Genomic DNA, 21,704 nt, shown 5'->3' on the forward strand with positions numbered 1-21,704 from the left:
ATCGATTAAAATGCCCCTGCTTCTTGACTCACATTTGCGTATAAACGAGGGTACCCTAGTTCCAGTCGCGCGTAACATCAAACGACCCGTCTGAAAAAAAAAATTAGTGCGACACAAGGACTGCCAGGAGGTCACCCATCCGAGTACTACTCTCGCCCAAGCCACTTAACTGCGGAGTTCTGATGGGATCCGGTGCATTAGTGCTGGTATGATCGCACCTGTTTAATTTCACGCTGCAAATACATAAACTCCTTCTCCTTTCTTTCCCCTCCCGTCATTTGTTTCCATGTGCGTGCGCACTGCACCTCTCGTTCTCGTTCAAATATAAAGTAAAATACCACGGCGCCGTGACTCACATTTGCGAATAAATCTGCGGTCCATAATTAAAGTCGCGCGTAACGTCGAACGGCACATCTGAAAAAAAGAAAATGGGTGCAACACGAGAACTTCCCAGGAGGTAACCCATCATTGTACTACTTTCGCCAAAGTACACTTAACTGCGGAGTTCTGATGGGATCCGGTGCATTTGTGCTGGTGTGACCGCACCTGTTTAATTTCGTGCTGAAAATACATACACTCCTTCTTCCCTCCCTCCCTCCCATCATTTGTTTCCTTGTGCGTTCACACTGCACCTCTCCTTCTCGTTCTAATATCGATTAAAATGCCCCTGATTCTTGACTAATATTTGCGTATAAACCAGCGGACCATAGTTCAAGTCGCGCCTAACGTCGAACGACCCATCTGAAAAAAAATTATTGCGATACGAGGACTTCCCAAGAGGTCACCCATCCGAGTACTACTCTCGTCCAAGCGCACTTAACTGCAGAGTTCTGATGGGATCCAGTATAGTAGTGCTGGTATGATGCCACTTGTTTAATTTTGGGCTTCAAATACATACACTCATTCTCGTTTCTTCCTCATCCCGTCATTTGTTTCCTTGTGCGTGCGCACTGCACCTCCCGTACTCGTTCTAATATCAAGTAAAATGCCATGGTGCCGTGACTCACATTTGCGAATAAATATGCGGACCATAAATCAAGTCGCGCGTAACGTCGAAAGAATCATCTACAAAAAGATGGGTGCAACACGAGGACCTCCCAAGAAAATGGGTGAAATATAAGGACTTCGCAGGAGGTCACCCATTCGAGTACTTTTCTCGCCCAAGCACCCTTAACTGCGGAGTTCTGATAGAATCCGTTGCATTAGTGCTGGTATGATCCCTCATGTTTCATTCTGCACTGCAAATACATACACTCTTTCTCCTTCCATCCCCCCTCCCGTCATTTGTTTCCTTGTGCGTGCGCACTGCACCTCTCGTTCTCGTTCAAATATCAAGTAAAATGCCACGGCGCCGTGACTCACATTTGCGAATAAATCTGCGGACCATAATTAAAGTCGCGCGTAACGTCGAACGGCACATCTGAAAAAAAAAAATGAGTGCAACACGAGAACTTCCCAGGAGGTAACCCATCATTGTACTACTTTCGCCAAAGCACACTTAACTGCGGAGTTCTGATGGGATCCGGTGCATTTGTGCTGGTGTGACCGCACCTGTTTAATTTCGTGCTGAAAATACATACACTCCTTCTTCCCTCCCCCCCTCCCATCATTTGTTTCCTTGTGCGTTCACACTGCACCTCTCCTTCACGTTCTAATATCGATTAAAATGCCCCGGATTCTTGACTCACATTTGCGTATGAACCAGCAGACCATAGTTCCAGTGGCGCGTAACGTCGAACGACCCATCTGAAAAAAAATTGTTGCGATACGAGGACTTCCCAAGAGGTCATCCATCCGAGTACTACTCTCGACCAAGCACACGTAACTGCAGAGTTCTGATGGGATCCAGTGCATTAGTGCTGGTATGATGCCACTTGTTTAATTTTGCGCTTCAAATACATAAACTCCTTCTCTTTTCTTCCTCCTCCCATCATTTGTTTCCTTGTGCGTGCGCACTGCACCTCCCGTACTCGTTCTAATATCAAGTAAAATGTCACGGTGCCGTGACTCACATTTGCGAATAAACCTGCGGACTATAAATCATGTCGCGCGTAACGTCGAAAGAATCATATGCAAAAAGATGGGTGCAACACGAGGACCTCCCATAAAAATGGGTGAAATATAAGGACTTCGAAGGAGGTCACCCATCCGAGTACTTTTCTCGCCCAAGCACCCTTCACTGCGGAGTTCTGATGGGATTCGGGGCTTTAGTGCTGGTATGATCGCACCTGTTTAATTTCGCGCTGCAAATACATACACTCCTTCTCCTTTCTTCCCCCTCCCGTCAATTGTTTCCTTGTGCGTTCACACTGCACCTCTCATTCTCGTTCTAATATCGATTAAAATGCCCCTGCTTCTTGACTCACATTTGCGTATAAATCAGCGGACCCTAGTTCCAGTCGCGCGTAACGTCGAACGACCCGTCTGAAAAAAAATTGTTGCGACACGAGGACTTCCCAGGAGGTCACCCATCCGAGTACTACTCTCGCCCAAGCACACTTAACTGCGGAGTTTTGATGGGATCCGGTGCATTAGTGGTGGTGTGATCGCACCCGGTGAATTCCGCGCTGCAAATACATAAACTCCTTCCCATTTCTTCCCCCTCCCGTCATTTATTTCCATGTGCGTGCGCACTGCACCTCCCGTGCTCGTTCTAATATCAAGTAAAATGTTACGGTGCCGTGACTCACATTTCCGAATAAACCTGAGGACCATTATTCAAGTCGCGCGTATCGTCGAAAGAATCATTTGCAAAAAATGGGTGCAACACGAGGACTTCCTAAGAAAATGGGTGAAATATAAGGACTTCGCAGGAGGTCACCCATCCTAGTGCTACTCTTGCCCAAGCACCCTTAACTTGCGGAGTTCTGATAGAATCCGTTGCATTGGTGCTGGTATGATTGCTCATGTTTCATTCTGCGCTGCAAATGCATACACTTTTTCTCTCTCCATCCCCCCTCCCGTCATTTGTTTCCTTGTGCGTGCACTCTGCATCTCTCTTTCTCGTTCTAATATCTATTAAAATGCCCCTACTTCTTGACTCACATTTACGTATAAACCAGTGGACCCTAGTTCCAGTCGCGCGTAACGTCGAACGACCCGTTTGAAAAAAAAAATTAGTGCAACAAAAGGACTTCCCAGGAGGTCACCCATCCTAGTGCTACTCTCGCCCAAGCACCCTTAACCTGCGGAGTTCTGATAGAATCCGTTGCATTGGTGCTGGTATGATTGCTAATGTTTAATTTCGTGCTGAAAATACAAACACTCCTTCTCCTTCCCTCCCCCCTCCCATCATTTGTTTCCTTCTGCGTTCACACTGCACCTCTTTTTCTCGTTTTAATATCGATTAATATGCCCCTGCTTTTTGACTCACATTTGCGTATAAACAAGTGGACCATAGTTCCAGTTGCGCGTAACGTCGAACGACCCGTCTGAAAAAAAATTTGTGCGACACGAGAACTTCCCAGGAGGTCACCCATCCGAGTACTACTCTCGCCCAAGCACACTTAACTGCAGAGTTATGATGGGATCCGTTGCATTAGTGCTGGTATGATTGCATCCGTTTAATTTCGCGCTGCAAATACATAAACTCCTTCTCCTTTCTTACCCCTCCCATCATTTGTTTCCTTGTGCGTGCACACTGCACCTCCCGTGCTCGTTTTAATATCAAGTAAAATGCTACGACGCCGTGACTCACATTTGCGAATAAACCTGAGGACCAAAATTTAAGTCGCGCGTAACGTCTAAAGAATCATCTGCAAAAAAATGGCTGCAACACGAGTAATTCCCAAGTGGTCACCCATCCGAGTACTACTCTCGCCCAAGCACACATAACTGCGGAGTTATGATGGGATCGGTTACATTAGTGCTGGTATGATCGCACCTGTTTAATTTCGCGCTGCAAATACATAAACTCCTTCTCCTTTCTTCCCCCTCCCGTCATTTGTTTCCTTGTACGTGCGCACTGCACCTCCCATGCTCGTTCTAATATCAAGTAAAATGCCACGGCGCCGTGACTCACATTTGCGAATAAACCTGCGGACCATAAATCAAGTCGCGCGTATCGTCGAAAGAATCATCTGCAAAAAAATAGGTACAACACGAGGACTTCCTAAGAAAATGGGTGACATATAAGGACTTCGCAGGAAGTCACCCATCCTAGTGCTACTCTCGCCCAAGCACCCTTACCTACGGAGTTCTAATAGAATCCGTTGCATTAGTGCTGGTATGATCGCACCTGTTTCATTTCGTGCTGTAATACATACACTCCTTCTCCTTTCTTCCCCCTTCCGTCATTTGTTTCCTTGTGCGTGCGCACTGCACCTCTCGTTCTCGTTCAAATATCTAGTAAAATGCCACGGCGCCGTGACTCACAATTGCGAATAAATCTGTGGACCATAATTAAAGTCGCGCGTAACGTCGAACGACACATCTGAAAAAAAAAAATGGGTGCAACACGAGAACTTCCCAGGAGGTAACGCATCATTGTACTACTTTCGCCAAAGTACACTTAACTGCGGAGTTCTGATGGGATCCGGTGCATTTGTTCTGGTGTGACCGCACCTGTTTAATTTCGTGCTGAAAATACGTACACTCCTTCTTCCCTCTCCCCCTCCCATCATTTGTTTCCTTGTGCGTTCACACTGCACCTCTCCTTCTCGTTCTAATATCGATTAAAATACCCCTTATTCTTGACTCACATTTGCGTATAATCCAGCGGACCATAGTTCGAGTCGCGCGTAACGTCGAACGACCCGTCTGAAAAAAAATTGGTGCAACACAAGGACTTCCCAATAGGTCACCCATCCGAGTACTACTCTCGCCCAAGCACACTTAACTGCGGAGTTCTAATGGGATCCAGTGCATTAGTGCTGGTATGATCGCACCCGTTTAATTTCGCGCTGCAAATACATAAACTCCTTCTACTTTCTTCCCCCTCCCGTCATTTGTTTCCTTGTGTGTGCGCACTGCACCTCCCGTGCTCGTTCTAATATCAAGTAAAATACTACGGTGTCGTGACTCACATTTGCGAATAGACCTGAGGACCATAATTCAAGTCGCGCGTAACGTCGAAAGAATCATCTGCAAAAAAATGGGTGTAACACGAGAACTTCACAAGAAAATGGGTGAAATATAAGGACTTCGCAGGAGGTAACCCATGCTAGTACTACTCTCGCCCAAGCACCCTTACCTACAGAGTTCTGATAGAATCCATTGCATTAGTGCTGGTATGATCGCACCTGTTTCATTTCGTGCTGAAAATACATACACTCCTTCTCCTTCCCTCCCCCTCCCATCAATTGTTTCCTTATGCGTTCACACTGCACCTCTCCTTCTCGTTCTAATATCGATTAAAATGCCCCTGCTTCTTGACTCACATTTTTGTATAAACCAGCGGACCCAAGTTCCAGTCGCGCATAATGTCGAACGACCCGTATGAAAAAAAATTGGTGCGACACGAGGACTTCCCAAGAGGTCACCCATCCGAGTACTACTCTCGCCCAAGCACACTTAACTGCGGAGTTCTGATGGGATCCGGTGCATTAGTGCTGGTATGATCGCACCCGTTTAATTTCGCGCTGCAAATACATAAACTCCTTCTCCTTTCTTCCCCCTCCCGTCATTTGTTTCCATGTGCGTGCGCACTGCACCTCTCGTTCTCGTTCAAATATCAGGTAAAATGCCACGACGCCGTGACTCACATTTGCGAATAAATCTGCGGACCATAATTAAAGTCACGCGTAACGTCGAACGGCACATCTGAAAAAAAGAAAATGGGTGCAACACGAGAACCTCCCAGGAGGTACCCCATCATTGTACTACTTTCCCCAAAGCACACCTAACTGCGGAGTTCTGATGGGATCCGGTGCATTTGTGCTGGTGTGACTGCACCTGTTTCATTTCGCGCTTCAAATACATACACTCCTTCTCCTTCCCTCCCCCTCCCATCAATTGTTTCCTTGTGCGTTCACACTGCACCTCTCCTTCTCATTCTAATATTGATTAAAATGCCCCTACTTCTTGACTCACATTTGCGTATAAACCAGTGGACCCTAGTTCCAGTCGCGCGTAACGTCGTACGACCCGTCTAAAAAAAAAATTAGTGCGACACGAGCACTTCCCAGGAGTCCCCAATCCGAGTACTACTCTCGCCTAAGCACACTTAGTTGTGGAGTTCTGATGGGATTCGGTGCATTAGTGCTGGTATGATCGCACCTGTTTAATTTCGCGCTGCAAATAGATAAACTCCTTCTCCTTTCTTCCCCCTCCCGTCATTTGTTTCCTTGTGCGTGCGCACTGCACCTCTCGTTCTCGTTCAAATATCAAGTAAAATGCCACGGCGCCGTGACTCACATTTGCGAATAAATCTGCCGACCATAATTAAAGTCGTGCGTAACGTCGAACGACACATCTGAAAAAAGGAAAATGGGTGCAACACGAAAACTTCCCAGGAGGTAACCCATCATTGTACTACTTTCGCCAAAGCACACTTAACTGCAGAGTTCTGATGGGATCTAGTGCATTATTGCTGGTATGATGCCACTTGTTTAATTTTGCGCTTCAAATACATACACTCCTTCTCTTTTCTTCCTCCTCCCGTCATTTGTTTCCTTGTGCGTGCGCACTGCACCTCCCGTACTCGTTCTAATATCAAGTAAAATGCCACGGGGCCGTGACTCACATTTGCGAATAAACCTGCGGACCATAAATCAAGTCGCGCGTAACGTCGAAAGAATCATCTGCAAAAAGATGGGTGCAACACGAGGACCTCCCAAGAAAATGGGTGAAATATAAGGACTTCGCAGGAGGTCACCCATCCGAGTACTTTTCTCGCCCAAGCACCCTTAACTGCGGAGTTCTGATAGAATCCGTTGCATTAGTGCTGGTATGATCCCTCATGTTTCATTCTGCACTGCAAATACATACACTCTTTCTCCTCCCATCCCCCCTCCCGTCATTTGTTTCCTCGTGCGTGCACTCTGCATCTCTCTTTCTCGTTCTAATATCAAGTAATATGCCCCGGCACCGTGACTCACCTTTGAAAATGAACCAGCGGTTTATAATTCCAATCGCGCGTAACGTCGAACAACACATCCGAAAAAAAATAGGTGCAACACGAGGGCTTCCCAGGTGGTCACCGATACAAGTACTACTCTCACCCAAGCACACTTAACTGCGGAGTTCTGATGGGATCCGGGGCTGTAGTGCTGGTATGATAGCACCTGTTTAATTTCGCGCTGTAAATACATACACTCCTTCTCATTTCTTCCCCCTCCCGTCATTTGTTCCCTTGTGCGTGCGCACTGCACCTCTCGTTTTCGTTCAAATATTAAGTAAAATGCCACGGCGCCGTGACTCACATTTGCGAATAAATCTGCTGACCATAATTAAAGTCGCGCGTAACATCGAACGGCACATCTGAAAAAAAGAAACTAGGTGCAACACGAGAACTTCCCAGGAGGTAACCCATCATTGTACTACTTTCGCCAAAACACACTTAACTGCGGAGTTCTGATGGGATCCGGTGCATTAGTGCTGGTGTGACCGCACCTGTTTAATTTCGTGCTGAAAATACATACATTCCTTCTTCCCTCCCCCCCTCTCATCATTTGTTTCCTTGTGCGTTCACACTGCACCTCTCCTTCTCGTTCGAATATGGATTAAAATGCCCCTGATTCTTGACTCACATTTGCGTATAAACCAGCGGACAATAGTTCCAGTCGCGCGTAACGTCGAACGACCCATCTGAACAAAAATTGTTGCGATACGAGGACTTCCCAAGAGGTCACACATCCGAGTACTACTCTCGCCCAAGCACACTTAACTGCAGAGTTCTGATGGGATCCAGAGCATTAGTGCTGGTATGATGCCACTTGTTTAATTTTGCGCTTCAAATACGTACACTCCTTCTCTTTTCGTCCTCCTCCCGTCATTTGTTTCCTTGTGCGTGCGAACTGCACCTCCCATACTCGTTCTAATATCAAGTAAAATGCCACGGCGTCGTGAATCACATTTGCGAATAAACCTGCGGACCATAAATCAAGTAGCGCGTAACGTCGAAAGAATCATCTGCAAAAAGATGGGTGCAACACGAGGACCTCCCAAGAAAATGGGTGAAATATAAGGACTTCGCAAAAGGTCACCCATCCGAGTACTTTTCTCGCCCAAGCACCCTTAACTGCAGAGGTCTGATAGAATCCGTTGCATTAGTGCTGGTATGATCCCTCATGTTTCATTCTGCACTGCAAATACATACACTCTTTCTCCTCCCATCCTCCCTCCCGTCATTTGTTTCCTTGTGAGTGCACTGTGCATTTCTCTTTCTCGTTCTAATATCAAGTAATATGCCCCGGCACCGTGACTCATCTTTGCAAATGAACCAGCAGTTTATAATTCTATTTGCGCGTAACGTCGAACAACCCATCCGAAAAAAAAATAGGTGCAACACGAGGGCTTCCCAAGTTGTCACCCATCCGAGTACTATGCTCGCCCAAGCACACTTAACTGCGGAGTTCTGATGGGATCCGGAGCTTTAGTGCTGGTATGATCGCACCTGTTTACATTCGCACTGCAAATACGTACACTCCTTCTCCTTTCTTCCCCCTCCTGTCATTTGTTTCCTTGTGCGTTCACACTTCACCTCTCATTCTCGTTCTAATATCGATTAAAATGCCCCTGCTTCTTGACTCACATTTGCGTATAAACCAGCGGACCCTAGTTCCAATCGCGCGTAACGTCGAACGACCCGTCTGAAAAAAAATTGGTGCGACACGAGGACTTCCCAGGAGGTCACCCATCCGAGTACTAATCTCGTCCAAGCACACTTCACTGCAGAGTTCTGATGGGATCCGGTGCATTAGTGCTGCTATGATCGCACCTGTTTAATTTCGCTCTGCAAATACATAAACTCATTCCCCTTTCTTCCCCCTCCCGTCATTTGTTTCCTTGTGCGTGCGCACTGCACCTCCCGTTCTCGTTCTAATATCAAGTAAAATGCTACAGCGCCGTGACTCACATTTGCGAATAAACCTGAGGACCATAATTCAAGTCGCGCGTAACGTCGAAAGAATCATCTGCAAAAAAATGGGTGCAACACGAGGACTTCACAAGAAAATGGGTGAAATATAAGGACTTCCCAGGAGGTAACCCATGCTAGTACTACTCTCGCCTAAGCACCCTTACCTACGGAGTTCTGATAGAATCCGTTGCATTAGTGCTGGTATGATCGCACCTGTTTCATTTCGCGCGGCAAATACATAAACTCCTTCTCCTTTCTTCCCCCTCCCGTGATTTTTTTCCTTGTGCGTGCGCACTGCACCTCTCGTTCTCGTTCAAATATCAAGTACACTGCCACGGCGCCGTGACTCACATTTGCGAATAAATCTGCGGACCATAATTAAAGTCGCGCGTAACGTCGAACGGCACATCTGAAAAAAAGAAAATGGGTGCAACACGAGAACTTCCCAGGAGGTAACCCATCATTGTACTACTTTCACCAAAGCACACTTAACTGCGGAGTTCTGATGGGATCCGGTGCATTTGTGCTGGTGTGACCGCACCTGTTTAATTTCGTGCTGAAAATACATACACTCCTTCTTCCCTCCCGCCCTCCCATCATTTGTTTCCTTTTGCGTTTACACTGCACCTCTCCTCTCGTTCTAATATCGATTAAAATGCCCCTGATTCTTGACTCACATTTGCGTATAAACCAGCAGACCATAGTTCCAGTGGCGCGTAACGTCGAACGACCCGTCTGAAAAAAAATTGGTGTGACACGAGGACTTCCCATGAGTTCACCCATCCGAGTACTACTCTCGCCTAAGCACACTTAACTGCAGAGTTCTGATGGGATCCAGTGCATTAGTGCTGGTATGATCGCACCCGTTTAATTCTGCGCTGCAAATACATAAACTCCTTCTCCTTTCTTCCCCCTCCCGTCATTTGTTTCCTTGTGCGTTCACACTTCACCTCTCATTCTCGTTCTAATATCGATTAAAATGCCCCTTCTTCTTGACTCACATTTGCGTATAAACCAGCGGACCCTAGTTCCAGACGCGCGTAACGTCGAACGAACCGTCTGAAAAAAAATTGGTGCGACACGAGTACTAATCTCGCCCATCCGAGTACTAATCTCTCCCAAGCACACTTAACTGCGGAGTTCTGATAGGATCCGGTGCATTAGTGGTGGTATGATCGCACCTATTTAATTTCCCGCTGCAAATTAATAAACACATTCCCCTTTCTTCCTCCTCCCGTCATTTGTTTCCTTGTGCGTGCGCACTGCATCTCCCGTTCTCGTTCTAATATCAAGTAAAATGCTACGGTGCCGTGACTCACATTTGCGAATAAACCTGAGGACCATAATTCAAGTCGCGCGTATCGTCGAAAAAATCATCTGCAAAAAAATGGGTGCAACACGAGGACTTCCTAAGAAAATTGGTGAAATATAATGACTTCGCAGGAGGTCACCCATCCTAGTACTACTCTCGCCTAAGCACACTTAACTGCAGAGTTCTGATGGGATCCAGTGCATTAGTGCTGGTATGATGCCACTTGTTTAATTTTGCGCTTCAAATACATACACTCCTTCTCTTTTCTTCCTCCTCCCGTAATTTGTTTCGTTGTGCGTGCGCACTGCACCTCCCGTACTCGTTCTAATATCAAGTAAAATGCCACGGCGCCGTGACTCACATTTGCGAATAAACCTGCGGACCATAAATCAAGTCGCGCGTAACATCGAAAAAATCATCTGCAAAAAGATGGGTGCAACACGAGGACCTCCCAAGAAAATGGGTGAAATATAAGGACTTCGCAGGAGGTCACCCATCCGAGTACTTTTCTCGCCCAAGCACCCTTAACTGCGGAGTTCTGATAGAATCCGTTGCATTAGTGCTGGTATGATCCCTCATGTTTCATTCTGCACTGCAAATACATACATTCTTTCTCCTCCTATCCCCCCTCCCGTCATTTATTTTCTTTTGCGTGCATTCTACATCTCTCTTTCTCGTTCTAATATCAAGTAATATTCCCCGGCACCATGACTCACCTTTGCAAAAGAACCAGCGGTTTACAATTCCATTCGCGCGTAACATCGAACAACCCATCCGAAAAAAAATAGGTGCAACACGAGGGCTTCCCAAGTGGTCACCCATCCGAGTACTACCCTCGCCCATGCACACTTAACTGCGGAGTTCTGATGGGATCCGGAGCTTTAGTACTGGTATGATTGCACCTGTTTAATTTCGCGCTGCAAATACATACACTACTTCTCCTTTCTTCCCCCTCCCGTCATTTGTTTCCTTGTGCGTTCACACTTCACCTCTCATTCTCGTTCTAATATCGATTAAAATGCCCCTGCTTCTTGACTCACATTTGCGTATAAACCAGCGGACCCTAGTTCCAGTCGCGTGTAACGTCGAACGACCCGTTTGAAAAAAAATTGGTGTGACACGAGGACTTCCCAGGAGGTCACCCATCCGAGTACTACTCTCGCCCAAGCACACTTAACTGCGGAGTTCTGAAGGGATCCGGCGCATTAGTGCTGGTATGATCGCACCCCTTTAATTCCGTGCTGCAAATACATAAACTCCTTCTCCTTTCTTCCCCCTCCCGTCATTTGTTTCCTTGTGCGTGCACTCTGCATCTCTCTTTATCGTTCTAATATCCAGTAATATGTCCCGGCACCGTGACTCACCCTTGCAAATGAACCAGCGGTTTATAATTCCATTCGCACGTAACATCGAACAACCCATCCGAAAAAAAATAGGTGCAACACGAGGGCTTCCCAGGTGGGCAACCATCCGAGTACTACTCTCGCCCAAGCACACTTAACTGCGGAGTTCTGATGGGATCCCGGGCTTTAGTGCTGCTGTGATCGCACCTCTCTAATTTCGCGCTGCAAATACATACACTCCTCCTTTCTTCCCCCTCCCGTCATTTGTTTCCTTGTGCGTTCACACTGCACCTCTCATTCTCGTTCTAATATCGATTAAAATGCCCCTGATTCTTGACTCACATTTGCGTATAAACCAGCGGACCATAGTTCCAGTCGCGCGTAACGTCGAACGACCCATCTGAAAAAAAATTGTTGCGATACGAGGACTTCCCAAGAGGTCATCCATCCGAGTACTACTCTCGCCCAAGCACGCTTAACTACAGAGTTCTGATGGGATCCAGTGCATTAGTGCTGGTATGATGCCACTTGTTTAATTTTGCGCTTCAAATACATACACTCCTTCTCTTTTCTTCCTCCTCCCGTCATTTGTTTCCTTGTGCGTGCGCACTGCACCTCCCGTACTCGTTCTAATATCAAGTAAAATGCCACGGCGCCATGACTCACATTTGCGAATAAACCTGCGGACCATAAATCAAGTCGCGCGTAACGTCGAAAGAATCATCTGCAAAAAGATGGGTGCAACACGAGGACCTCCCAAGAAAATGGGTGAAATATAAGGACTTCGCAGGATGTCACCCATCCGAGTACTTTTCTCGCCCAAGCACCCTTAACTGCGGAGTTCTGATAGAATCCGTTGCATTAGTGCTGGTATGATCTCTCATGTTTCATTCTGCGCTGCAAATACATACATTTTTCTCCTCCCATCCACCCTCCCGTCATTTGTTTCCTTGTGCGTGCACTCTGCATCTCTCTTTCTCGTTCTAATATCAAGTAATATGCACCGGCACCGTGACTTACCTTTACAAATGAACCAGCGGTTTATAATTCCATTCGCGCGTAACGTCGATAAACCCATCCAAGAAAAAATAGGTGCAACACGAGGACTTCACAAGAAAATGGGTGAAATAAAAGGACTTCGCAAGAGGTAACCCAGGCTATTACTACTCTCGCCCAAGCACCCTTACCTACGGAGTTCTGATAGAATCCGCTGCATTAATGCTCGTATGATCGCACCTGTTTCATTCTGCGCTGCAAATACATACATGTTTTCTCCTTCCCTCCCCCTCCCATCAATTGTTTCCTTGTGCGTTCACACTGCACCTCTCCTTCTCGTTCTAATATCGATTAAAATGCCCTTACTTCTTGACTCACATTTGCGTATAAACCAGCGGACCCTAGTTCCAGTCGCGCGTAACGTCGAACGACACGTCTGAAAAAAAATTAGTGCGACACAAGGACTTCCCAGGAGGTCACCCATCCGAGTACTACTCTCGCCCAAGCACACTTAACTGCGGAGATCTGATGAGATCCGGTGCATTAGTGCTAGTATGATCGCACTTGTTTAATTTCGCACTGTAAATACATAAACTCGTTCTCCTTTCTTCCCCCTCCCGTCATTTGTTTCCTTGTGTGTGCGCACTGTACCTCTCGTTCTCGTTCAAATATCAAGTAAAATGCCACGGCGCCGTGACTCACATTTGCGAATAAATCTGCGGACCATAATTAAAGTCGCGCGTAACGTCGAACGGCACATCTGAAAAAAAGAAAATGGGTGCAACACGAGAACTTCCCAGGAGGTAACCCATCCTTTTACTACTTATGCCAAACCACAATTAACTGCGAAGTTCTGATGGGATCCGGTGCATTTGTGCTAGTGTGACCGCACCTGTTTAATTTCGTGCTGAAAATACATACACTCCTTCTTCCCTCCCCCATCCCATCATTTGTTTCCTTGTGCGTTCACACTGCACCACTTCTTCTCGTTCTAATATCGATTAAAATGCCCCTGATTCTTGACTCACATTTGCGTATAAACCAGCGGACCATAGTTCCAGTCGCGCGTAACGTCGAACGACCCATCTGAAAAAAAATTGTTGCGATACGAGGACTTCCCAAGAGGTCATCCATCCGAGTACTACTCTCGCCCAAGCACACTTAACTGCAGAGTTTTGATGAGATCCAGTGCAGTAGTGCTGGTATGATGCCACATGTTTAATTTTGCGCTTCAAATACATACACTCATTCTCTTTTCTTCCTCATCCCGTCATTTGCTTCCTTGTGCATGCGCACTGCACCTCCCGTACTCGTTCTAATATCAAGTAAAATGCCACGGCGCCGTGACTCACATTTACGAATAAATCTGCGGACCATAAATCAAGTCGCGCGTAACGTCGAAAGAATCATCTGCAAAAAGATGGGTGCAACACGAGGACCTCCCAAGAAAATGGGTGAAAAATAAGGACTTCGCAGGAGGTCACCCATCTGAGTACTTTTCTCGCCCAAGCACCCTTAACTGCGGAGTTCTGATAGAATCCGTTGCATTAGTGCTGGTATGATCCCTCATGTTTCAATTTGCACTACAAATACATACACTCTTTCTCCTTCCATCCCCTCTCCCGTCATTTGTTTCCTTGTGCGTGCACTCTACATCTCTCTTTCTCGTTCTAATATCAAGTTATATGCCCCGGCAACGTGACTCACCTTTGCAAATGAACCAACGGTTTATAATTCCATTCGCGCGTAACGTCGAACAACCCATCCGAAAAAAAATTAGTGCAACACGAGGGCTTCCCAAGTGGTCACCCATCCAAGTACTACTCTGGCCCAAGCACACTTAACTGCGGAGTTCTGATGGGATCCGGAGCTTTAGTGCTGGTATGATCGCACCTGTTTAATTTCGCACTACAAATACATACACTCCTTCTCCTTTTTTCCCCCTCCCGTCATTTGTTTCCTTGTGTGTTCGCACTTCACCTCTCGTTCTCGTTTAAATATCAAGTAAAATGCCACGGCACGTGGCTCAAATTTGCGAATAAATCTGTGGACCATAATTAAAGACGCGCGTAACGTCGAACGGCACATCTGAAAAAAAGAAAATGGGTGCAACACGAGAACTTCCCAGGAGGTAACCCATCATTGTACTACTTTCGCCAAAGCACACTTAACTGCGGAGTTCTGATGGGATCCGGTGCATTTGTGCTGGTTTGATCGCACCCGTTTAATTCCGCGCTGCAAATACATAAACTCCTTCTCCTTTCTTCCCCCTCCCGTCATTTGTTTCCTTGTGCGCGCGCATTGCACCTCCCGTGCTCGTTCTAATATCAAGTAAAATGCTACGGTGCCGTGACTCACATTTGCGAATAAACCTGAGGACCATAATTCAAGTCGCGCGTATCGTCGAAAGAATCATCTGCAAAAAAATGGGTGCAACACGAGGACTTCCTAAGAAAATGGGTGAAATATAACGACTTCGCAGGAGGTCACCCATCCTAGTGCTACTCTCGCCCAAGCACCCTTAACTTGCGGAGTTCTGATAGAATCTGTTGCATTGGTGCTGGTATGATTGCTCATGTTTCATTATTCGCTGCAAATACATACACTTTTTCTCCCTCCATCCCCCCTCCCGTCATTTGTTTCCTTGTGCGTGCACTCTGCATCTCTCCTTCTCATTCTAATATCGATTAAAATGCCCCTGCTTCTTAACTCTCATTTGCGTATAAACTAGCGGACCCCATTTCCAGTCGCGCGTAACGTCGAACGACCCGTCTTAAAAAAAATTGGTGCGACACGAGGACTTCCCAAGAGGTCACCCATCCGAGTACTACTCTCGCCCAAGCACACTTAACTGCGAAGTTCTGATGGGATTCGGTGCATTAATGCTGGTATGATCGCACCCGTTTAATTCCGCGCTGCAAATACATAAACTCCTTCTCCTTTCTTCCCCCTCCCGTCATTTGTTTCCTTGTGCGTGCGCACTGCACCTTCCATGCTCGTTCTAATATCAAATAAAATGCTACGGTGCCGTGACTCACATTTGCGAATAAACCTGAGGACTATAATTCAAGTCGCACGTATCGTCGAAAGAATCATCTGCAAAAAAATGGGTGCAACACGAGGACTTCCTAAGAAAATTGGTGAAATATAAGAACTTCGCAGGAGGTCACCCATCCTAGTGTGACTCTCGCCCAAGCACCCTTAACTTGCGGAGTTCTGATAGAATCCGTTGCATTGGTGCTGGTATGATTGCTCATGTTTCATTATGCGTTGCAAATACATACACTTTTTCTCCCTCCATCCCCCCTCCCGTCATTTGTTTCCTTGTGCGTGCACTCTGCATCTCTCCTTCTCGTTCTAATATCGATTAAAATGCCCCTGCTTCTTGACTCACATTTGCATATAAACCAGTGGACCCTAGTTCCAGTCGCGCGTAACGTCGAACGACCCGTCTGAAAAAAAAATTAGTGCGACACGAGGACTTCCCAGGAGGTAACCCATCCGAGTACTACTCTCGCTCAAACACACTTAACTGCGGAGTTCTGATGTGATCCGGTGCATTAGTGTTGGTATGATCGCACTTGTTTAATTTCGCGCTGCAAATACATAAACTCCTTCTCCTTTCTTCCCCCTCCCGTCATTTGTTTCCTTGTGCCTGCGCACTGCACCTCTCGTTCTCGTTCAAATATCAAGTAAAATGCCACGGCGCCGTGACTCACATTTGCGAATAAATCTGCGGACCATAATTAAAGTCGCGCGTAACGTCGAACTGCACATCTAAAAAAAAGAAAATGGGTGCAACACGAGAACTTCCCAGGAGGTAACCCATCATTGTACTACTTTCACCAAAGCACACTTAACTGCGGAGTTCTGATGGGATCCGGTGGATTTGTGCTGGTGTGACCGCACTTGTTTAATTTCGTGCTGAAAATACATATACTCCTTCTTCCCTCCCCCCCTCCCATCATTTGTTTCCTTGTGCGTTCACACTGCACCTCTCCTTCTCATTCTAATATCGATTAAAATGCCCCAGATTCTTGACTCACATTTTCGTATAAACCAGTGGACCATAGTTCCAGTCGCGCGTAACGTCGAACGACCCGTCTGAAAAAAAATTTGTGCGACACGAGAACTTCCCAGGAGGTCACCCATCCGAGTACTACTCTCGCCCAAGCACACTTAACTGCAGAGTTATGATGGGATCCATTGCATTAGTGCTGGTATGATCGCACCCGTTTAATTTCGCGCTGCAAATACATAAACTCCTTCTCCTTTCTTCCCCCTCCCGTCATTTGTTTCCTTGTGCGTGGGCACTGTACCTCCCGTGCTCATTTTAATATCAAGTAAAATGTTACGATGCCGTGACTCACATTTGCGAATAAACCTGAGGACCAAAATTCAAGTCGCGCGTAACGTCAAAAGAATCATCTGCAAAAAAATGGGTGCAACACGAGAACTTCCCAAGTGGTCACCCATCCGAGTACTACTCTCGCCCAAGCACACTTAACTGCGGAGTTATGATGGGATCGGTTGTATTTGTGCTGGTATGATCGCACCTGTTTAATTTTGCACTGCAAATACATAAACTCCTTCTCCTTTCTTCCCCCTCCCGTCATTTATTTCCTTGTGCGTGAACTCTGCATCTCTCTTTCTCGTTCTAATATCAAGTTATATGCCTCGGCAACGTGACTCACCTTTGCAAATGAACCAGTGGTTTATAATTCCATTCACGCGTAACGTCGAACAACCCATCTGAAAAAAAATAGGTGCAACACGAGGGCTTCCCAAGTGGTCACCCATCCGAGTACTACTCTCGCCTAAGCACACTTAACTGCGGAGTTCTGATGGGATCCGGAGCTTTAGTGCTGGTATAATCGCACCTATTTAATTTCGCACTACAAATACATACACTCCTTCTCCTTTCTTCCCCCTCCCGTCATTTGTTTCCTTGTGCGTTCACACTTCACCTCTCATTCTCGTTCTAATATCGATTAAAATGCCCCTGCTTCTTGACTCACATTTGCGTATAAACCAGCAGACCCTAGTTCCAGACGCGCGTAACGTCGAACGACCCGTCTGAAAAAAATTGGTGCGACACAAGGACTTCCCAGGAGGTCACCCATTCGAGTACTAATCTCTCCCAAGCACACATAACTGCGGAGTTCTGATGGGATCCAGTGCATTAATGCTGGTGTGATCGCACCTGTTTAATTTCGCGCTGCAAATACATAAACTCATTCCCCTTTCTTCCCCCTCCCGTCATTTGTTTCCTTGTGCGTGCGCACTGCACCTCCCGTTCTCGTTCTAATATCAAGTAATATGCCACGGCGCCGTGACTCACATTTGCGAATAAACCTGAGGACCATAATTCAAGTCGCGCATAACATCGAAAGAATTATCTGTAAAAAAATGGGTGCAACACGAGGACTTCACAAGAAAATGGGTGCAACACGAGGACTTCACAAGAAAATGGGTGCAACACGAGGACTTCACAAGAAAATGGGTGAAATATAAGGCACCCTTATCTACGGAGTTCTGATAGAATCCGTTGCATTAGTGCGGGTATGATCCCTCATGTTTCATTCTGCAGTGCAAATACATACACTCTTTCTCCTTCCATCCCCCCTCCCGTCATTTGTTTCCTTGTGCGTGCACTCTGCATCTCTCTTTCTCGTTCTAATATCAAGTAATATGCCCTGGCACCGTGACTCACCTTTGCAAATGAACTAGCAGTTTATAATTCCTTTCGCGCGTAATGTCGAACAACCCATCCGAAAAAAAATTGGTGCAACACGAGGGCTTCCCAAGTGGTCACCCATCCGAGTACTACTCTCGCCCAAGCACACTTAACTGCGGAGTTCTGATGGGATCCGGTGCATTAGTGCTGGTATGATCGCACCTGTTTAATTTCGCGCTGCAAATACATACACTCCTTCTCTTTTCTTCCTCATCCCGTCATTTGTTTCCTTGTGCGTGCGCACTGCACCTCCCGTACTCGTTCTAATATCAAGTAAAATGCCACGACGCCGTGACTCACATTTGCGAATAAACCTGCGAACCATAAATCAAGTCGCGCGTAACGTCGAAAGAATCATCTGCAAAAAGATGGGTGCAACACGAGGACCTCCTAAGAAAATGGGTGAAATATAAGGACTTCGCAGGAGGTCACCCATCCGCGTACTTTTCTCGCCCGAGCACCCTTAACTGCGGAGTTCTGATAGAATCCGTTGCATTAGTGCTGGTATGATCCCTCATGTTTCATTCTGCACTGCAAATACATACACTCTTTCTCCTCCCATCCCCCTCCCGTCATTTGTTTCCTTGTGCGTGCACTCTGCATCTCTCTTTCTCGTTCTAATATCAAGTAATATGCCCCGGCACCGTGACTCATCTTTGCAAATGAACCAGCGGTTTATAATTCTATTCGCGCGTAACGTCGTACGACCCATCTGAAAAAAAAATTAGTGCGACACGAGGACTTCCCAGGAGGTCACCCATCCGAGTACTACCCTTGCCCAAGCACACTTAACTGCGGAGTTCTGATGGGATCCGGAGCTTTAGTGCTGGTATGATCGCACCTATTTACTTTCGCGCTGCAAATACATACACTCCTTCTCCTTTCTTCCCCCTCCCGTCATTTGTTTCCTTGTGCGTTCACACTTCACCTCTCATTCTCGTTCTAATATCGATTAAAATGCCCCTGCTTCTTGACTAACATTTGCGTATAAACCAGCGGACCCTAGTTCCAGTCGCGCGTAATGTCGAACGACCCGTCTGAAAAAAAATTGGTGCGACACGAGGACTTCCCAAGAGGTCACCCATCTAAGTACTACTCTCGCCGAAGCACACTGAACTGCGGAGTTCTGATGGGATCCGGTGCATTACTGCTGGAATGATTGCACCTGTTTAATTTCCCGCTGCAAATACATACACTCCTTCTCTTTTCGTCCCCCTCTCGTCATTTGTTTCCTTGTGCGTGCGCACAGCAGCTCCCGTTCTCGTTCTAATATCAAGTAAAATGCTACAGCGCCGTGACTCACATTTGCGAATGAACCTGAGGACCATAATTCAAGTCGCATGTAAAGTCAAAAGAATCATCTGCAAAAAAATGGGTGCAACACGAGGACTTCCTAAGAAAATGGGTGAAATATAAGGACTTCGCAGGAGGTCACCCATCCTAGTGCTACTCTCGCCCAAGCACCCTTAACTTGCGGAGTTCTGATAGAATCCGTTGCATTGGTGCTGGTATGATTGCTCATGTTTCATTCTGCGCTGCAAATACATAAACTTTTTCTCCCTCCATCCCCCCTCCCGTCATTTGTTTCCTTGTGCGTGCACTCTGCATCTCTCCTTGTCGTTCTAATATCGATTAAAATGCCCCTGCTTCTTGACTCACATTTGCGTATAAACCAGTGGACCCTAGTTCCAGTCGCGCGTAACGTCGAACGACCCGTCTAAAAAAAAAAATTAGTGCGACGCGAGGACTTCCCAGGAGGTCACCCATCCGAGTACTACTCTCGCCCAAGCACACTTAACTACGGAGTTCTGATGGATCCGGTGCATTAGTGCTGGTTTGATCGCACCCGTTTAAGTTCGCGCTGCAAATACATAAACTACTTCTCCGTTCTTCCCCCTCCCGTCATTTGTTTCCTTGTGCGTGCGCACTGTGCCTCTCGTTCTCGTTCAAATATCAAGTAAAATTCCACATCGCCGTGACTCACATTTGCGAATAAATCTGCGGACCATAATTAAAGTCGCGCGTAACGTTGAACGGCACATCTGAAAAAAAGAAAATGGGTGCAACACGAGAACTTCCCAGGAGGTAACCCATCATTGTACTATTTTCGTCAAAGCACACTTAACTGCGGAGTTCTGATGGGATCCGGTGCATTTGTGCTGGTGTGAGCGCACCTATTTAATTTCGGGTTGAAAATACATACACTCCTTCTTCCCTCCCCCCCTCCCATCATTTGTTTCGTTGTGCGTTCACACTGCACCTCTCCTTCTCGTTCTAATATCGATTAAAATGCCCCTAATTCTTGACTCACATTTGCGTATAAACCAGCTGACCATAGTTCCAGTCGCGTGTAACGTCGAACGACCCATCTAAAAAAAAATTGTTGCGATACGAGGACTTCCCAAGAGGTCACCCATCCGAGTACTATTCTCTCCCAAGCACACTAAACTGCAGAGTTCTGATGGGATCCAGTGCATTAGTGCTGGTATGATGCCACTTGTTTAATTTTGCGCTTCAAATGCCTACACTCCTTTTCTTTTCTTCCTCATCCCGTCATTTGTTTCCTTGTGCGTGCGCACTGCACCTCCTGTACTCGTTCTAATATCAAGTAAAATGCCACGGCGCCGTGACTCACATTTGCGAAGAAACCTACAGACCATAAATCAAGTCGCGCATAACGTCGAAAGAATCATCTGCAAAAAGACGGGTGCAAACGAGGACCTCCCAAGAAAATGGGTGAAATATAAGGACTTCGCAGGAGGTCAACCATCCGAATACTTTTTTCGCCCAAGCACCCTTAACTGTGGAGTTCTGATAGAATCCGTTGCATTAGTGCTGGTATGATCCCTCATGTTTCATTCTGCACTGCAAATACATACACTCTTTCTCCTTTTATCCCCCCTCCCGTCATTTGTTTCCTTGTGCGTGCACTCTGCATCTCTCTTTCTCGTTCTAATATCAAGTAATATACCCCGGCACCGTGACTCACCTTTGCAAATGAACCAGCGATTTATAATTCCATTCGCGCGTAACGTCGAACATCCCATCCGAAAAAAAAATAGGTGGAACACGAGAGCTTCCCAGGTGGTGACCCATCCGAGTACTACTCTCGCCCAAACACACTTAACTGCGGCGTTCTGATGGGATCCGGAGCTTTAGTGCTGGTATGATCGCACCTGTTTGATTTCGTGCTGCAAATACATACACTCTTTCTCATTTCTTCCCCCTCCCGTCATTTGTTTCCTTGTGCGTTCACACTTCACGTCTCATTCTCGTTCTAATATCGATTAAAATGCC

At 46.6% G+C, this 21,704-nt stretch overlaps 7 non-coding genes and 35 pseudogenes across 7 annotated transcripts; all 42 read right to left on the bottom strand.

Moving 5' to 3' along the window:
- Positions 1 to 103: 103 nt before the first annotated feature.
- Positions 104 to 220, bottom strand: LOC148264128 (5S ribosomal RNA; annotated as a pseudogene).
- Positions 221 to 429: 209 nt separating this feature from the next.
- Positions 430 to 548, bottom strand: LOC148264129 (5S ribosomal RNA; annotated as a pseudogene).
- Positions 549 to 752: 204 nt separating this feature from the next.
- LOC148264130 (5S ribosomal RNA) lies at positions 753 to 870 on the bottom strand (annotated as a pseudogene).
- Positions 871 to 1,434: 564 nt separating this feature from the next.
- On the bottom strand, positions 1,435 to 1,553 carry LOC148264131 (5S ribosomal RNA; annotated as a pseudogene).
- A 558-nt stretch (positions 1,554 to 2,111) lies between these two features.
- LOC148264132 (5S ribosomal RNA) lies at positions 2,112 to 2,230 on the bottom strand (annotated as a pseudogene).
- A 205-nt stretch (positions 2,231 to 2,435) lies between these two features.
- On the bottom strand, positions 2,436 to 2,554 carry LOC148264133 (5S ribosomal RNA; annotated as a pseudogene).
- Positions 2,555 to 3,442: 888 nt separating this feature from the next.
- Positions 3,443 to 3,561, bottom strand: LOC148264134 (5S ribosomal RNA; annotated as a pseudogene).
- Positions 3,562 to 3,766: 205 nt separating this feature from the next.
- Positions 3,767 to 3,885, bottom strand: LOC148264135 (5S ribosomal RNA; annotated as a pseudogene).
- A 561-nt stretch (positions 3,886 to 4,446) lies between these two features.
- On the bottom strand, positions 4,447 to 4,565 carry LOC148264136 (5S ribosomal RNA; annotated as a pseudogene).
- A 204-nt stretch (positions 4,566 to 4,769) lies between these two features.
- Positions 4,770 to 4,888, bottom strand: LOC148264137 (5S ribosomal RNA; annotated as a pseudogene).
- A 559-nt stretch (positions 4,889 to 5,447) lies between these two features.
- LOC148264138 (5S ribosomal RNA) lies at positions 5,448 to 5,566 on the bottom strand. Its single transcript, XR_015820601.1, has one exon. It is a non-coding gene; the product is annotated as a 5S ribosomal RNA (ribosomal RNA).
- Positions 5,567 to 5,775: 209 nt separating this feature from the next.
- LOC148264139 (5S ribosomal RNA) lies at positions 5,776 to 5,894 on the bottom strand (annotated as a pseudogene).
- A 206-nt stretch (positions 5,895 to 6,100) lies between these two features.
- On the bottom strand, positions 6,101 to 6,218 carry LOC148264140 (5S ribosomal RNA; annotated as a pseudogene).
- Positions 6,219 to 7,106: 888 nt separating this feature from the next.
- Positions 7,107 to 7,225, bottom strand: LOC148264141 (5S ribosomal RNA; annotated as a pseudogene).
- Positions 7,226 to 7,434: 209 nt separating this feature from the next.
- On the bottom strand, positions 7,435 to 7,553 carry LOC148264142 (5S ribosomal RNA; annotated as a pseudogene).
- A 204-nt stretch (positions 7,554 to 7,757) lies between these two features.
- Positions 7,758 to 7,875, bottom strand: LOC148264143 (5S ribosomal RNA; annotated as a pseudogene).
- A 562-nt stretch (positions 7,876 to 8,437) lies between these two features.
- On the bottom strand, positions 8,438 to 8,556 carry LOC148264144 (5S ribosomal RNA; annotated as a pseudogene).
- A 205-nt stretch (positions 8,557 to 8,761) lies between these two features.
- On the bottom strand, positions 8,762 to 8,880 carry LOC148264145 (5S ribosomal RNA; annotated as a pseudogene).
- A 563-nt stretch (positions 8,881 to 9,443) lies between these two features.
- LOC148264146 (5S ribosomal RNA) lies at positions 9,444 to 9,562 on the bottom strand (annotated as a pseudogene).
- A 203-nt stretch (positions 9,563 to 9,765) lies between these two features.
- On the bottom strand, positions 9,766 to 9,884 carry LOC148264147 (5S ribosomal RNA; annotated as a pseudogene).
- A 553-nt stretch (positions 9,885 to 10,437) lies between these two features.
- On the bottom strand, positions 10,438 to 10,556 carry LOC148264148 (5S ribosomal RNA; annotated as a pseudogene).
- Positions 10,557 to 11,116: 560 nt separating this feature from the next.
- On the bottom strand, positions 11,117 to 11,235 carry LOC148264149 (5S ribosomal RNA). Its single transcript, XR_015820948.1, has one exon. It is a non-coding gene; the product is annotated as a 5S ribosomal RNA (ribosomal RNA).
- A 205-nt stretch (positions 11,236 to 11,440) lies between these two features.
- LOC148264150 (5S ribosomal RNA) lies at positions 11,441 to 11,559 on the bottom strand (annotated as a pseudogene).
- A 205-nt stretch (positions 11,560 to 11,764) lies between these two features.
- LOC148264151 (5S ribosomal RNA) lies at positions 11,765 to 11,883 on the bottom strand (annotated as a pseudogene).
- Positions 11,884 to 12,085: 202 nt separating this feature from the next.
- Positions 12,086 to 12,203, bottom strand: LOC148264152 (5S ribosomal RNA; annotated as a pseudogene).
- A 914-nt stretch (positions 12,204 to 13,117) lies between these two features.
- LOC148264153 (5S ribosomal RNA) lies at positions 13,118 to 13,236 on the bottom strand. Its single transcript, XR_015820728.1, has one exon. It is a non-coding gene; the product is annotated as a 5S ribosomal RNA (ribosomal RNA).
- A 531-nt stretch (positions 13,237 to 13,767) lies between these two features.
- LOC148264154 (5S ribosomal RNA) lies at positions 13,768 to 13,885 on the bottom strand (annotated as a pseudogene).
- A 561-nt stretch (positions 13,886 to 14,446) lies between these two features.
- LOC148264155 (5S ribosomal RNA) lies at positions 14,447 to 14,565 on the bottom strand (annotated as a pseudogene).
- A 208-nt stretch (positions 14,566 to 14,773) lies between these two features.
- Positions 14,774 to 14,892, bottom strand: LOC148264156 (5S ribosomal RNA; annotated as a pseudogene).
- Positions 14,893 to 15,453: 561 nt separating this feature from the next.
- On the bottom strand, positions 15,454 to 15,572 carry LOC148264157 (5S ribosomal RNA). Its single transcript, XR_015819615.1, has one exon. It is a non-coding gene; the product is annotated as a 5S ribosomal RNA (ribosomal RNA).
- Positions 15,573 to 16,134: 562 nt separating this feature from the next.
- On the bottom strand, positions 16,135 to 16,253 carry LOC148264158 (5S ribosomal RNA; annotated as a pseudogene).
- Positions 16,254 to 16,462: 209 nt separating this feature from the next.
- On the bottom strand, positions 16,463 to 16,581 carry LOC148264159 (5S ribosomal RNA; annotated as a pseudogene).
- Positions 16,582 to 16,785: 204 nt separating this feature from the next.
- LOC148264160 (5S ribosomal RNA) lies at positions 16,786 to 16,904 on the bottom strand (annotated as a pseudogene).
- A 205-nt stretch (positions 16,905 to 17,109) lies between these two features.
- LOC148264161 (5S ribosomal RNA) lies at positions 17,110 to 17,228 on the bottom strand (annotated as a pseudogene).
- A 205-nt stretch (positions 17,229 to 17,433) lies between these two features.
- Positions 17,434 to 17,552, bottom strand: LOC148264162 (5S ribosomal RNA). Its single transcript, XR_015820132.1, has one exon. It is a non-coding gene; the product is annotated as a 5S ribosomal RNA (ribosomal RNA).
- Positions 17,553 to 17,756: 204 nt separating this feature from the next.
- On the bottom strand, positions 17,757 to 17,875 carry LOC148264163 (5S ribosomal RNA; annotated as a pseudogene).
- Positions 17,876 to 18,452: 577 nt separating this feature from the next.
- LOC148264164 (5S ribosomal RNA) lies at positions 18,453 to 18,571 on the bottom strand. Its single transcript, XR_015820872.1, has one exon. It is a non-coding gene; the product is annotated as a 5S ribosomal RNA (ribosomal RNA).
- Positions 18,572 to 19,131: 560 nt separating this feature from the next.
- On the bottom strand, positions 19,132 to 19,250 carry LOC148264165 (5S ribosomal RNA). Its single transcript, XR_015819839.1, has one exon. It is a non-coding gene; the product is annotated as a 5S ribosomal RNA (ribosomal RNA).
- A 205-nt stretch (positions 19,251 to 19,455) lies between these two features.
- LOC148264166 (5S ribosomal RNA) lies at positions 19,456 to 19,574 on the bottom strand (annotated as a pseudogene).
- A 563-nt stretch (positions 19,575 to 20,137) lies between these two features.
- On the bottom strand, positions 20,138 to 20,255 carry LOC148264167 (5S ribosomal RNA; annotated as a pseudogene).
- A 209-nt stretch (positions 20,256 to 20,464) lies between these two features.
- On the bottom strand, positions 20,465 to 20,583 carry LOC148264168 (5S ribosomal RNA; annotated as a pseudogene).
- An 883-nt stretch (positions 20,584 to 21,466) lies between these two features.
- On the bottom strand, positions 21,467 to 21,585 carry LOC148264169 (5S ribosomal RNA; annotated as a pseudogene).
- Between the last annotated feature and the right edge of the window lie 119 nt (positions 21,586 to 21,704).

The sequence above is a fragment of the Carica papaya genome, chromosome 5 (genome assembly GCF_054855325.1).
Source record: "Carica papaya isolate Zhongbai chromosome 5, ASM5485532v1, whole genome shotgun sequence".
Classification (NCBI taxonomy): Eukaryota; Viridiplantae; Streptophyta; class Magnoliopsida; order Brassicales; family Caricaceae; genus Carica; species Carica papaya.